Source organism: Camellia sinensis, chromosome 3 (assembly GCF_055761805.1).
Source record: "Camellia sinensis isolate YWXY chromosome 3, ASM5576180v1, whole genome shotgun sequence".
Lineage (NCBI taxonomy): Eukaryota > Viridiplantae > Streptophyta > Magnoliopsida > Ericales > Theaceae > Camellia > Camellia sinensis.
This window is the reverse complement of record NC_138963.1, coordinates 73478075-73494129: the sequence shown is the minus strand read 5'-3', so window position 1 is coordinate 73494129 and position 16055 is coordinate 73478075. Positions and strand designations below refer to the sequence as shown.

At 28.9% G+C, this 16055-nt stretch overlaps 2 non-coding genes across 2 annotated transcripts; both read left to right on the top strand.

Moving 5' to 3' along the window:
• Window positions 1-3875: 3875 nt before the first annotated feature.
• Window positions 3876-3946, top strand: TRNAG-GCC (transfer RNA glycine (anticodon GCC)). The gene has a single exon. It is a non-coding gene; the product is annotated as a tRNA-Gly (tRNA).
• A 12-nt stretch (window positions 3947-3958) lies between these two features.
• Window positions 3959-4049, top strand: LOC145823158 (small nucleolar RNA snoR114). The gene has a single exon (XR_014365392.1). It is a non-coding gene; the product is annotated as a small nucleolar RNA snoR114 (small nucleolar RNA).
• The last annotated feature ends 12006 nt before the right edge of the window (window positions 4050-16055 follow it).

Here is a 16055-nt window from a genome sequence, read left to right as displayed (position 1 = left end):
ATTCTAGTTAACTAACTAATTACAAAACGAAATTGAATAACGAGTTAATTATAACACTTCACAAAATTTAATTAACTATAACTAATTAATTACAACAAATATTCATCTAAATATTTAAACTCTGAACAAGCTCGGAATGCAAGGGGATGCTCATGCACGTGTTTGGTTTCCACCTAAAAAATCGTCGTTTTGCTTCCGGAGAGCCTCTGTTGCACAATAGAACACACACACTGTTGCCCATTATATATAAAAAAATACTTTATATATAAAAAAATTTAATAATTGAAAGTCAAATACAAACAAATTTGCTAAGGACTGATGAAAATTAGTCACTGTATGTGTGATTCTATGTAAAAAGCTCATGAAAATAATTTATTTCAAAGATTAAAAAAAAGGAGTATTCTCAACCTGAAATCAAAACCTCATTAGTGTTAATAAAAGTTACTAAAAATCATGAATTTCACTTGTATCAATTTTTTTTTTCGAAAACAAATAAAAATAAAAAAATTTCTATAATATATAAATTATGACTTGATTATAACTCATGGTGTATTATTTTAGTTATTAATTGAAAATGTCTTTTCTAATTTCTTATTTTTTTTTTGTTATGTCTAAATTGGTGCATCAGGTCTTCAATTATACTTCAAGTGATGGTTGATTATAATTTATTATAATACTTTTATATGACAATATTTAAATATTTTATTACATAAGAAAGTTGCTTAAGGTTGGTTGACTTAAAGGTAGGATTTATGCTAGTAAGATCGTAAGAGTTATGCATAAAAAAAAAATTACAAATTCAAATCATAAACAGTGTCCGCAAAGGAAATCAGGCACAAAATCTTTATAACCTTAATAATTTTGGTGCTTAAAAAGGTTCTAATTAATTATGTAACACATCATAATAACCGTAAATTTTTTTATTATAGCTACATTATTTTTGCATATCTTTTTTGACATAGCTCATGAAAGTGTATTATTAGTAATACTATAAATTCAAAATTTTTATTTAAAAAATATTCAAGAAATATCAATAGGTGCCTTAAATATACACAATCATTTTTTTATGAATCATTATTCTTTAAAATAATACTTCACACTATTTATCATTTGTCATTTGTCAATTTATCTTATAAAAACTTAACAAAAAACTATTGAGTTCCATTATTTTAATTAATCAATATTAAATTGGACGATACACATGAATGTAAATCACTTATAGAAATATGATGTCTGACATAAAATCACAATGGAGTTAATTTTAATTAATATAATGATATTTTATATTATGATATGTGTTAAAAAATATTATTAATTCTAATTTAAAATAAAATTTTAATTTAAATTATTTATTTTAATAATCTTAACCTTATCGTTATATAAAAGTGTTACTTAAATACTTATATATAATAAATTTAGTTAAATTATTTTTTGATTTTGATAATTTTAGTTCTATTGTGCTATAAAAGTGTAATTATCATATAATTATTTTATAAGATATATATTAATTTATAAGATAGTAAAATAAAAACTCATTTGATATTAAAAGTAATAGTTAAATTAAAAAGAGAATTAGTAATATAAAACTAAAAGTGATTCTAATTTTTTATTTTTATTTTTATATTTATTCGAATAATAAAAATATGTACAAATAGAACTACACAAAATTTATTTAAAATATTAAATATAAATACGTTGTGATTGGATTAAGAAGAAAATACATAAATTAATTATATAGAGTATTAACTTTTTTTCTTTAATATTCATTTTGAATTATTCATGCGTATTGCATATAGGTATATGAAATTTAAATTAAATATAATTTTTTTAATAAATAATTTCCTGTTACAAAAATTAGATATAAAAAAAATTAATTTGATCCTGCTGTACACATAATTAAACGCATATGTTTTATTTATTTATTTGTATATTGAGATAATTTTTTTCGAATATCATAATAATTAAATTATATATATATATATATAAGTATATATAAGTATTTCTCAAATAGAGTCCATACAAAATTATTTATTACAACTGAAATTGAGTTTGTATAGAACTTTATATGTAAATGAAAAAGTATGATGATGTGGCTTTTTTAGATAGATAGATAGATAAAAAAAATAAAAAATAAATAAAAAAAACATTTAGAATGTGTTACATAAATAGGAGAAAAACACCACTTTTAATAATATATATATATATAAAAATAATGCGGAGCATGCCTATCCTAGAAAAAAGTATAAGTAAAAATAAAAATACACTAACACCACCAGAAGAGGAGGTTAAAAATCATAATTTCCATACTGCTATACACTTTATTTAATTAAGATTTGAAAAGATTATAAAAAAAATTTCAGAGTTTAATCCATATAACAAAATAAATTCAAATTTTTTAATTTTATCAATTTAAAATCTAATTTTGAAATTTATTTTCAATTTAAACCATCAGCCTATATCTGCTAAGTAAAATCGACGGAGAAAAAATATTTTACTCGTTAAACTTAATGTAGATGTACATAAAATGTTTAAAATAATTTTTTTTATTGAGTTTTTAATTAACAGAAATAGACAGATAACTTAAATTGAAAACAAATTAAAATTTTATTAGTAAAATTAAAACTCAAGGTTTATTTTGTTATAATAGTCAAACCGTAGAGATTTTTTTAAAAAAATCTCTCTTAAGTTTTTTATTTTATTTTATTTTGAATTTGTGAAGATAAAAAAAGGAAAAAAAATGAAGTAAAAGTTAATTTTTCACCTTTTTTTTCCTTCACAAATTTAAGATCCAAATATAGTCTTAGAATTTTGTTCAATATATATATAGTCTTAGAAGATTAAAAAAGTTAAAGGGAAATATCAAATAAATAGAAAATGACAAATTAATAAAGTGCAAATGAAAAGTATGCATTGATTTGCATTTTCTTTTTTTTTTTCATTTAGTATTTATCTCTACTATTTTTAAGTTATTTATTTATTTATTTATTTATCAATCAATATGAGAATAATTACAAATCTAAAATTGATTTGCTTCTTCTTCTTCTTTTTTCATTTACCATATATTTATTTATTTTGGACTCTATTGAGGTTAAATACAGAAATAGGAAAATAAAATACAAAAAATTGTTGGATTAATGGAAATACGAAATTGGATCCAAACCTTTAGCCTAATGGTTGTATAGTATCCTTTATAATGCAAGCTTGGAGGTTCAAATCTTGTGGGGAGGAATTTGATAGCTTCCATTATTTATCCCTAATTATGAGTGCTGTATCCAGTGGTTGTTGAGTTAGGTGGCTTCTTTGTGGCGGTAGTAATCGGGTTGTACATATGTATTGTTGGAATATAATTATCTAGTTCCATATAATTATTCTAATATTTGTAATAAATAAATAATAAATCAATAAAGGAATGAAGGAAGGAGTTTTAAAAAAAAAAAAACTATTTACAAAATTGACTCACTTTTCAAACTATTTGAGAAACTAACATGTTTTTTAAGTCGCATTTATTTTGAAATTGAAATTGCATTTTCAACATACAATTTCATCTTGAAATCGCATGTTAAAAATTCAATTTCAATTGAAATCGCATGTTGAACATACAATTTTACCATGTCATCATAAATTACATTTTCAGCTTGCGATTTCAAAGTGAAATTGCATATTGAAAACGCAATTTTAATTTCAAAATTACATTTTTAAAATACGATTTCAAAAAATAGGTTAATTTCCCAAATAATTTGAAAAGTGACTCAATTCTCTAAATAATTTTTTTTTTAGAATATTTAAAAAAAAAAAACTCACGAAGGAAGCCTAGTTGTGTCACAATCAAGAGACACCCAATAAATGAATAAAAAGTGAAACTTAACACACACGGAGCACCAGTGGTCTAGTGGTAGAATAGTACCCTGCCACGGTACAGACCCGGGTTCGATTCCCGGCTGGTGCAAGATTACAGTGAGAGCGGTGATGACTCTTCTGCGCCCAACGTGATGGATGGGTCCTTCACAGCCGTCTGATCATTCGGACGAAATCACAGCGCATCTGAGCTCTCCTTTTGTTTGTGTGCACTATTTTTTTCAGGTTTTTAGTTTGTATTTTTTTGGTTTTAAGTGACTTTTTTAAAATTATTTTAAAAATTAGAATATCGGTAAATAAATCTAAAAATAATTTAACAAATACGAAAATGTAATAAATTTATATATACATGTTTTTGTCTTTAGTGATTTTATTAAAGTGCATTTAAATTAAGTAGATCTAAAAAGTAAAAATTTAATTAAAATTAAAAAAAAAATCACTCAAAATATAAAATTACAAATTTTAAACTTTAAAAATTAAAAAATCAAACAGAGTTGCCTTTGGTTATCTTATTAAGGCCTCGTTTGGGAACCTTCTCTTTTAGTCAAAAAGTTACTAAATTAGCCAAAAAGCCAATAACTCATACTAAAAAGTCAAAGATTCTATTTTCTCTCTACTTTTTGCACATCTTTTCGTAAAAAGTCAAAAAGTCATCCCAAACATACTAGTTTTTTTTAACTCATATTTTAGCCAAATAACCAAAAAGTTACTAAATTAGTCTGTTCCCAAACGAGGCCTAAGTCGGTTTTATTGTAAAGAAAAAAAATATATTAGACAAATCTCATAATAAAATAATGTTTTGACAAATTAGATGAGGTTTATGTTCTTAAAAAAATGTCAAATTGTTACTTAAATGAATTTGACATCATTAAATTTAATTTTTTTTTTTGTTGGAGATGAGGTGTAGCAACTTTGTCATTTACTATCTCTTATACATATTTGTTACCTCCATTTATTATAGAAAAAATTAGTCTAACATCCATTTCCAACTTTAGTAATGAAAGAGGTTCACAATATTTTTTTTATAGTCTAAGGTCCCTCATCCACACTTATATATCACACCATCTCTCTCTCTCTCTCTCTCTCTCTATATATATATATATATATATTTACCAAATCTCTATTCCTCTCTCTCTATATATATTTGTGAATTTTGATCCACACTACAAATTTTTGATTAGGGCTTTCACACACACACACACACTCTCTCCCTCTCTCTCTCTCTCTCTCTATATATATATATATATATGAGAGAAGGATTGATGTTTATAGTGGTGTTTCGAGAAGAACCGGCTAAAAGATTAGTCCAACACGTAGTTTGTGCTTGGAAATGTAAGAAACTAGGTATGGCAATGGATGATATCTCTGCTATCTGTCTCTTCTTCTACAATTCGACATCATCAAGCTTCCATAGCTGTCTGGGTGTATTTTACTCTAGTGTACTTAAAAATGAATATAGAGTTGAATGACAAATATATTGGTGACCATGTCCCTGTTTTCTATGCAGATGATATATATATATATAGATAGATATTTTGCATCACTTGTTAAATTACTTCCCTTATAGAAGAAAGAATTAAAAGGTTGACAAGAAACTATTTCATTTTTTTCTTCTCTCTCTTCTATGTATAATACACAGAGAAATTTCTTCAAACCAGAGAATTTCCAAAACATAGAGAAAATCAAAGAAATTTCTCTGAGTCGAAATTTTTTTGAATTTCTCTAAGTTGGGCCAAAATTTTTATGAGTTGGGTCAAAATTTCTATAAGTTTGAGCCAAAATTCTGATTAATTTTCTCTGGCATCTGAATTTTTCTTGACCCATCAAATTATGTTGCTTGTTTGATTTTCACTAGTTAGTTGTCTTCTTGTGTGTAATTTTCCTCTTGAGATGAATTTTCTCTGATATCACAATTTTCTCTAAACACATTGGATTCACTTTACTCTATGTGCCTTTCTTGATTTTCTAAGACTAGTTGTCCCTTTGATTTTCTCTCCAATTTTTTCTGGTATTTTAATTGTCCCTAACAACATTAAATTCCCATTAATTTGTGTTGTTTGTTTGATTTTTACCAGTTAGTTGTTGCTTGGGTTGAATTTTCTCTGACATTTGAATTTCCCCTGAAAACATTAAACTCTCACTAATTTAAGTTACTTGTTTGATTTTCATTGATTAGTTGTCTCCTTGTGTGTAATTTTTCATTTGAGATGAATTTTCTCTAGCACTAAGATAACCTCTTTAGATTAATTTTCTCTGAAAATATTGGACTATCTTTCTTTCTGTGTCTTGCTTGATTTTCTCTCAAATTTTCTGTCATTTGAATTTTCCTTGCCCACATTAAGCTCCCACTAATTTATATTGCTTGTTTGATTTTCATTGAATTTCTAATTTCAAATTTTACTTTTGATCTTTTGGAATGTGCAGTGTTTGATTTTTTAAAATTGTAATTAGATTTTTTATTTTAAGTTCTTTGATGAACTTAGCATGGTGTTTTATTGTAAAAATTATAGAAAAATTGGTTTGTGATAGCTCGATTTTGTTTGTAATTTTCTTTGATTTGTACAAAATACCGAGAAAATTGTAAGCAAACAGACAAAATTGGTCAAAATACAGAGAAATTCGTGAGCAAATCAAAGAAATTTCAGACAAATTTCTCCATGTTTTTAAATTTTTGTGGATTGAGATTTCTTTGCTTCGAAATTTCTCTGTAAAAATTTGAGAGACCCCAACTACTATGAAAATATTTAATGTCCCTTATGTTATAAAATCTTAATATGAGGGACCTTAAAAAAAATCCCCTTATTACTTTTGATATATGATATTTCAATAGAAATAGCAAATTTTATTATTTTATTACTTATTATTTCAATTTATGAGAATTAACTGTTGTAAATGATGCCACGAGGTTTATCATTAATATAATCAAAATAATAATAAATTTTCATGTGAATTAACTTATGAATTTTGCTACTACCCCAAATATCGCTCCTAATGTAGGAATTGTTTCATAATACAAAGAAACACAATTGATATATTAGTTCCAAATTATTTGGAATAAATTTAAAAGTGAGATTTTAAGAATCTTAAGGTTTTTATTTATTTATTTATTTATTTTTCTTTACTCATATGTTATGTTTAAATACACGTAGCACCTCAAAGGTTTTTTTTTTAAAAAAAATAATAATTAATTATTTGTCTTTCCTATGATTATATTATGAATATTAAAATGTTCTAACTATTATATTGACAAAAATTATGAACAATTATCGTTTTGTTAAGAATCATTGTAACATAGAGCATATAGTATACACTTTTTAAATAGTATGTTCAATAATCCATTACCATTCATGTATTATGTGAGTTATGTGATATACTTATGATTAACATTTTTCTAATGGTGCATCATTGAAATTTAAGTTTCAAAAGTATATCTATAGTATTCTCATTATTTATTAGTTTATTTTTAGCAGTGATTTATTGATTTAAATAATTGTTTTTTTCAAGAGAGGTATTTAAAGAATTGTTTAAGCTTATCTTGACTTGACTACGTGAATTTGTGCCCCGAATCATCAACTCCTGGCTTCGCCCCTTACCCACAAGATTAGTAATCCAATCACATAGCCTATGGAATAAAACGAACATGTTCATAGGGTTGAGTATAATACATTCAATTGTGAAATATTTTTAAAATTTAACTTTGGTTTTGGAGTTTTCAAAGTAATTTTTGAGTTTTTAATCAGTATTTTTTTATTTTTAGGTAATTTTTTTCAACATTTTTCATTATTTTTTATTTTTTATATCAATTTAATCTAAAGACATTTAAAAGTACAAAACTTGAGAATTACTAAATATAAAAGAATATAAAATTCAATTAATTTTTGTATTTATTGAATTCTTTTTAGATTTTTTTACAACTATTTTACTTTTTTAAGTTGATTTAGTTTAAGTGTATTAATAAAAGAAATTTAATTAAAATACAAAAAAATTAATTAAAAATAGCAAAATACGAAAAATAAAAATAAAAAAACTCAAAACCAAACAAAAATAGCATCTCACATGACTTTTGCGTAGGGTTTATTAAAAATGAGCCTATAAAACTTTGAAACAAATATACATTAGCTTCCAGAAAATGCTAGAGGTCCCAAATTTTCTACCAAACAAATGACCAAATGTCTCACATCTGAGCTCTCTATGTTTTTTTTTGTTTTTGCCTATTTAATTAGGTAAGGTTGCTTATATTTTTTATTTTTGTTTTGTAAGGGCACGATAATCTTAAATTCAGATGAAATCATAGTGCATCTGAGCTCTCTATGTTTTTTGGTTTTTGCCTATTTAATTAGGTAAGGTTTATAATTTTTTATTTTTGTTTTGTAATCACTACAACAAAAGTAACCTATGGTGACGAAAACTAGTGAAGAAAATTAGATTCGTCACTAAATAAAAATAATTCGTGAGGAATTTATAAATTTTGTCACATATAATAAAAAAATGAAAATGATAGGTGACAAAATTTATTTTCGTCAATAAATATTTCATTTTAAGTGAGGAAAAATTAAGTTTCGTCACCAAAAATTTTCCCGCTACTTTTTTTTGGTGGCGCCAAAATTTTGGGACTTTTGGTGAGAAAAAAATTTGTCACTAATTATAAAATTATTTGTGAGGAATATATTTTCGTCACCAAAACATTTTAATATTTTTGATATCTTTTAGTGAGGAAATAATATTGTCACCAATTTTGGTGGGAAATTTTTGATATATTGAGGGGCAATTAAAAAAAACATAGGGTATTAATTTTTTTTTACCCCTTTTCTGTTTATCATCTCTATCTCTCTATCTCTCAAAATAGGGTATTTATTTGTCTTACCTCTTGCTCCTCCACCACGCCGATCACCATTGTCGCCTCTATTAGTCTTGCCGATCGTCGCCGCCACTAGTAGCCTTGTCGGTAACCGCCACATCTTCTTTACTCGGTGATTTGGTACGTGATTTCTCTTTGCTCTTTTTCTAGTGTCTCTTTCTCTTATTCTCTGTATTGGTATGGTGACGAAAATTAGTAAAGAAAACAAATTTCGTCACTAAATAAGAATAATCCATGAGGAATTATAAAATTTTGTCACATATAGTAAAAAAATAAAATTAATAGGTGACGAAATTTATTTTCGTCAATAAATTCTTCTTTTGAGGTGAGGAAAAATTAAGTTTCGTCATCAAAGGTTTTCCCGCTAATTTTTTTTTGTGACGTCAAAATTTTGAGACTTTTGGTGAGAAAAAAATTTGTCACCAATTATAAAATTATTAGTGAGGAATATATTTTCGTCACCAATAATTTTACATTTTGTTTTTTGAAAAAATTGATTTTAAATATTTTAAGCTTATTTGGTGAGAAATATATTTTCGTCACTAATAATTTTTAATATTTTGAAACCTTTTAGTAAGGAAATTATTTTGTTACTAATTTTGGAGGGAAAATTTTGACAAATTGAGCGATAATGAAACAAATAGAGTATTAATTTTTTCTTAATTTTTTTTTTTTTTTTTTTTTTGTGTTTATTAGTTTTCCTCTCATATCTCTCTCTCACTCCAACAAATTGCAAATTTTGGTGACTAAAAAATTTCATAAAACAAAAATTTATTTTTTTGGTAAGAATACTTTCGAATTACCGCCCAATTTATGAATTATGATTTATTTTTATTTTTTTTCATATTTTTCTCTGTCTTTACATAGGCCAAAAATTAAAACCCCCAAAAAAAAATCTGATTTAACGCCTAATGGAATAATATCAAAATTTCAGTCCAAAAAAACTTTTTAACTAAGAACTTTGTGCCCTAATCTATCCATAATTCTCTCACAGAGCTGGGACAGAGAACCACCGTGAGTTCATCCTCCACCGTGAGGACGGTTCATCCACCACCGTGAGTTCATCCTGCACCGACATCAAGCTACAGCACCACCGTGAGTTCCAGGTCAGTTTGTTGTCTCTGTTTCTCTTTCTCTACCCCTCTTTCTCTTCAGGTCTCTGGGTTTCTCAGTCTATACCCTAACTCTGTCTTCGGATCGTAAATGGAATTCATTGTTAAGATGAGATTAAAGCATTCCATTCGTTACTTCTAATATCTCCAAAACTTCTCTACTTTAAAGGGTTCCATGAACAACTTGAATGATTTTAATTTGGGAAAAAAATATAGAAAATAGAATGATTAACATGTTTTGTATTCTGATTATGATATTCATATTCTACCCAATGTAATTATTGACGTGAATGAATTGTTGGTGATTCTACGCATAGTAAAGTCTCATGCTTCTGATTATGGGTCTGCTAGGTGTTTGATAAAATGCCACAATGGTTAGTTTTTTTTTTTATTGTTTTGTTTTGTTTTGTTTTTTGTTTTTTGTTTTTTTTTCTCCCTCCAATCACAAAGTTATTGTAATGATAATGACTGATAAATGACAATATGTTTTGCATTTCACATCCTCAGTTCTTGTAATGAATGATAAATGATAATAATGTCCCTGCGATACATGGTCTAAATTCATGCCAGAATTGCTAATTTGCTAAGTAATAGAAATTCCCTTTCTTTTGTTAGATGTCCTGTATTTTAATGCATTATCTTGCATCTCCCACTTGCAGACAACTCCTCCCTTAAGAAAATTTAAGCAACATTGTAGGTAATTTTGTAATGAGTTTTGTTAATTTGTACGATTTGAATTATTTGAAATTATTGACTCCCTTCTTTTTTTCAATTGACAACAATTCACACAACTATTTTAGTAATCCACGATAATGTTTCTCTTTATATGTACTATTCATCAAGCAAACCTTTTAACAGAGTCAAAAACCAAACACAACCACCAATAACATAAACCAAATGATCAAATTTCATCAAATCATTTAAAACTCTGTAAAAGCAAACATAAAATTCTAAGTCACATAACCGAATTGCTGCCCACAACTAATACTGAAGCCCAAACTATGAAATCTTTTCATACGACTAAATCTAGTTAAATTTTCATCGAAGACTGACTAATGCACTTCCAAATTGTATCAATTGACCATCACAAACAATTCAGAATAAAAAACCAATTCAAGCAGAATAACCACGATAACACACCAAATGATCAAATTCAATCAAATTATTAAAAAATCTGTGAAAGCAAGCGTCAAATTGTAACTCACCTCACCAAATTGCTTCCCACAAGCCTCCTGATTCCCACAAAACACCCAAGAGCCACACAAACAAGGCCCATGATTCCCAGTACACATGACCTTACAAGCCTTACAACACTCCTCAAAAGAATTGAACTTGAATTCAGAACCCCAACACATGGCCTTACGTGATTCATTTGATTGTTAATGTTTGGGTACTGGATTGGATTCAATTCTTCAAATCTAGTATAATTTTTTATTATATATATACACCAATTTAGTATTTTTTGTGTAGTGTTTGTTTATTGATTGAAACCCACATATTATTTACTTTTCATACTTAATCAATCTCTATCTCTATCTCTCTCTCCCTCTCAAAATAGAACACAAGTGATGTGTGTTTTGTTTATTGACGAAACTAAAGACACTCAATTTCTTCCTTTAGCATGCACCCCTTCAGTGTGTTCTTCTCCAGCGCCACTACTGACGTCCCTGTTCTCTCCTTCAGTGGCACCACAGACGTTGCATCTCCTTTACTGTTGTGTGTTCTTTTCCATCGGCGCCTCTTATTAATCGATTTCTCTGTTTTTGTATTTTCAGGTATGGGTCCTCTCTCTCTCTCTCTCTCTCTCTCTCTTTCACTCAATTTCTCTATTTTTCTATCTCTGTTTTCCCTAATTTTCAAAATTAATGTCCTTAATTGTGAATGTGTAAATTATGAATGTGTAAATTGTAAACTTGGCCATCCTCATTTAATGTATTTTGCTTGTTTCTGCTATAAACTTGAGAATGAATGTCCTATTGATTATAATTAACAGTTTGAAATTAGTAAAAGCCTTTGACTAAATGTGAATATTTTATATGATTTGGATTGATTGTCTGTATTTTTAATAAAATTAGGGTTCAACTCCTCTTTATATTTGAATGTTTGTTTAATATCTGTTTATTTTGTAGGTTTTTCTACTAAGGTTATTCATAAAAAAAATAAAATTGATTACTTAGGTTATGATTTCGATTGATTCCTTTGCTTCTTTGATCATCCTTGCTAACTGGACTAGCCTCCTGATTCTTCTTGGATACCATGGCTGGCTATTTGAGGATCCTTGTAGATGCCTGATGCTCTGCTACTGCCATTATTTCTTGCCTTGGTTTTAGTTGGCTGTGGGCATCTTCTTTTTGAGTAGTTCTTCCTTGTAGGGTGTTTTGAGGTCTCTTTCTGTTAGCAAGTTCACAGACCCCATCTCTCTTTGTTTATGTGGTCTCTGAACTTGTGTGGAGTTTTCTTTTTATTTATTTTCGGCAATTATGCGGAGCTGTGCTTTATACATCTCACATTCTGGTTTACTGTTCTAGAAGTGACTTCTGTTTTGTGTTTTCTTGATCAAGAGGTAGCAGTTGGAGAAAACCTCAACCGTGATTAATTTTGTCAAGATTACTCAACTATGTGTTGTATAGTTAAGAATGTATACATATTTGAGTACTTGATGACTATGATGTTTGAAAGAAGTGATCTATCTCTCTTTAAGACAAGCTTTGAAGCAATCAAATTAAAGGTTGGTTCAAAATTTTTATGGTGCATCATCAGTATATGCTGAAGAATGCAGCAGGAGCTTTCTTAGTCAATGGTAGATCAAAATAGTGTCTTTAGGTGATTGATTGTGCAAACAATAGGGCAAAATATAGTCATTCTATTTAGGGTTGAGTCCTCTAATGGATCGGTTCATTAAGCAAAAACATTCATTTCATATCATTTTCAGTATAGAACTTATAACAAGAAAATGTAAATGCTCAATAACTAATTCTGATTTCTGGCTGTAAAGAGAGTATGAGGAGACAAAAATGCTTGTCAACAGAATCTGCACAAGATTTAGACAAATATTGTTGACAGAATACAACATAAATGACACTTTTTTACACTGTCTAGTTCGTTTGCTCCAACTTGAGAATGATTCCACAGATTAGTTAGTACATCAAACACAAGCTATGCTATGCATAATAGAAGTAAACAAAAAACAATAAAATGGTGATTTAAATCACTACACTCGAAAGCACGTCTCAGTTAGGTGATAAATGTATGCTGAGATTGTTGAAGTTGGTGCAGCCATGGATGTTCAATCCATGCTCATTGGCTAAATGCAGAAGGCATATGAAACACAAATGGGGAGAGATATCCTGAACTGCTGCAGCCGCCCTGCAGTCTTTCGGAAAAGCTGGCCATGATGTCCTTGAAAGATACCATTTCTTTCTACCCCTAAAGTTAATCCACAATTAGCTATTACTTCTCATTAAAAAAAATAATAATAAATAATAATAATAATGAGATCAAGCACCATGGCCATAATATAGCATCAAAGTTAGACATAAGAAATCACCCCAGTTTCAGTACAGAGGAAGGGAGCCTCCATCTGTCCATAAACCAATCACTAGTGGCATTCTTATTAAAGTTATTCACAGAAAGAATTGTAAACGTTACAGGATTGACAATTCTTTTTCTGAATCACCTAACCAGGAGAGCTAATAGATTGAAAAATTCTAGAGTTTCTTTCCTGCCAAATACAGTAAACAGATAGGTTATTTGTTGTAGATAGAAGGGGAAAAAAAAAAGATTGTCAATAGATTTGTAGCAAAGGTTTATTAGCTAACGCGACTTGATTATGCTAGTCCAACTCTATAAATTTGTTATCTATTTAATTACATTTACTAATATTAAGTAATTGTGCAAACTGTTTTGTTCCCTAGTTTTCCCATCCTAAGAAATTTCCTTGTTATGTTGGAAAGTTTTGACTGGCTGCTTGAATTCGGGCAGTTTTATGAACCTGCATATTCTTGCAAACTTCAGATTTAAGTATTTTACTAAGTGCCATATTTTGGCACTTAAGACTTCATTTGTACAAGTAATAGTAAAATTGATTATGAACATAAAGATAGTGCCTAGAAATGAGAAGCACTGTGTGAAAAGGGTTAAAAATTAGTAAAACTAAAACCCAATATATGGAATGTAACTTTAGTAACCAATAGAAGTAAAAATAATGAAGTGAATTAAAAAAACCAGGAGATAGCAAAGAGTGAATATTTTTGTTACTTGCATACAAATTTCAATCATTAATAAGGAGAAGGAGTCCAAATAAGCTTATCAGGACCAATCATGGGAAGAAAATGAGTGGACTGGATCAAATTACAAATATCAACAGTGGCCTTGATGAGTTTCCATATGCATATCTTTACTTATCCATTTTTATGTATTTATGGTTTATGCTTTTGTATTTTGTTTTTTAGGGCTTACCAATGCCACCAAAACGATTGGCGCAGTCATCTCTTCAACCTTTGCACGAGGCAATTGTTGTTCTGAATGGGGTTTTACATGACAATGTGGAGACCCAACACTCACAACCACTTGATGTCGATATAGAGGCAGCGAGGGAGGCAGCCCCCCAATCTAGTATTGGTAAGATGCTGAATTTTACTATTAAAATGAAATTCTCTGTTTTAATATAATTCTATGGTTCAAAATTTTTGAAGCAGGTTGTTTTATAGGATTTGATTACTTTTATTTTTGCTATAAAAAGTGCTGGGGTATACCTTAGTTGAACTCTTGTAAGTTTTTTTTTTTGTTCATACATAATATATTTTTTGGGTGAGTAAGTCATAAAATAAATACAAGCGAATTTACAGATTTACTAGGGATATAGCCCAGGCCCTACCAAGAAACTATACATAACAAACATATTAGCAACCCCAAGCTAGACTAGTAGAATAATAAACTAAAATTAAAATGGTCCTAGACTGCAAAACTGTTCATAAGCCCTATACAAACGATGGGGGTCATGAACAATAGGCAGCCCAAAACCTGCTAAATGAGCATCAAAATGAAGCACCTAGTAGATCCTTGAGATTGATTTCCCAAACATGACAACAACTTTGAATGAACCACAGCAAACTTCAACAACAATTCATACTTAGTAAACTTCACTCCCTCTTCAATCCAACAACTATCAAAGCACATAGTTCCAGCCAGGAGCAACCAATTACAACACAATATACTATATAATATTCAAGCCACATGCTCCAAAAAAAGAAAGAAAAGAAAATACATCCCAATGACATCCCAATTGGGTAGGAAACCAAAATATATCAACGTATTACATAGTAAGATTAAACAAGAACCAAAGACAGCCTGCTAAATTCCTTTACCAGCAAAGACAGCTGAGAATTTGTAGAGAGGAAGGCAGAGCACTACAGAAGCCAGCAGCATCTAGTCATAGCTGGACAGATCATCTTCAAAGCAGTGGATGCCAAGTACCAGAGCTCAGAATTAATAGAGCCTGGAAAACACAAGGATCAACACAAGCTAAGATAATACAATTCAGAAATAAGCATGCAAACAAGACTCTCATATAGGACTACAGCCACTCAACCTTCATACAACACTCAAAACTCAGAACTGGAGCATGCAAAACCAAAGAACAAAATGTATCTCAGAGTCACTAAACCCTCAAACGAAGAAAGCTCCCAAATCACAATTCTCAGGTATAGAGGATTACACTCACACAAACCTAACATACAAAACTTCCATCACTCAACCACCATCCCTAAACATCACTCAACCCTCAAAGCTTACCACACTCACTCAAGCCTATTTAGGATCTCACATCACTCAACGTTTTTCCCTACATTACAACCAGCCAACCTGCAATGAACTAACCTGCAAAAAAAAATTAGTTATACTGCAGGCTCGCCCCACTCAACCCACAAAACTCGCATCACTCACTCAGTAAGCTAGTTTAATCCTCTCAACACTCAACCCACATCCCTTAAAGAGGACCAGCCAATAACCTGCAGATTATAAACAGTTACCAGATTTGATCACAGAAGCAGGTAGATACCATTCCTTGAAGAACCAATTATTAGTTAAATTAGCCTTGAAGTTAGTGATGGACATCACCCTGTATCTTACTAGTTCCTTAGTCCTGCTGATGATGGCCACCTCAGTAGACTTTGTAGCCTGGAAAATTCTACAATTTCTCTCCTGCTAGATACAGTAAATAGAGCAAGTGA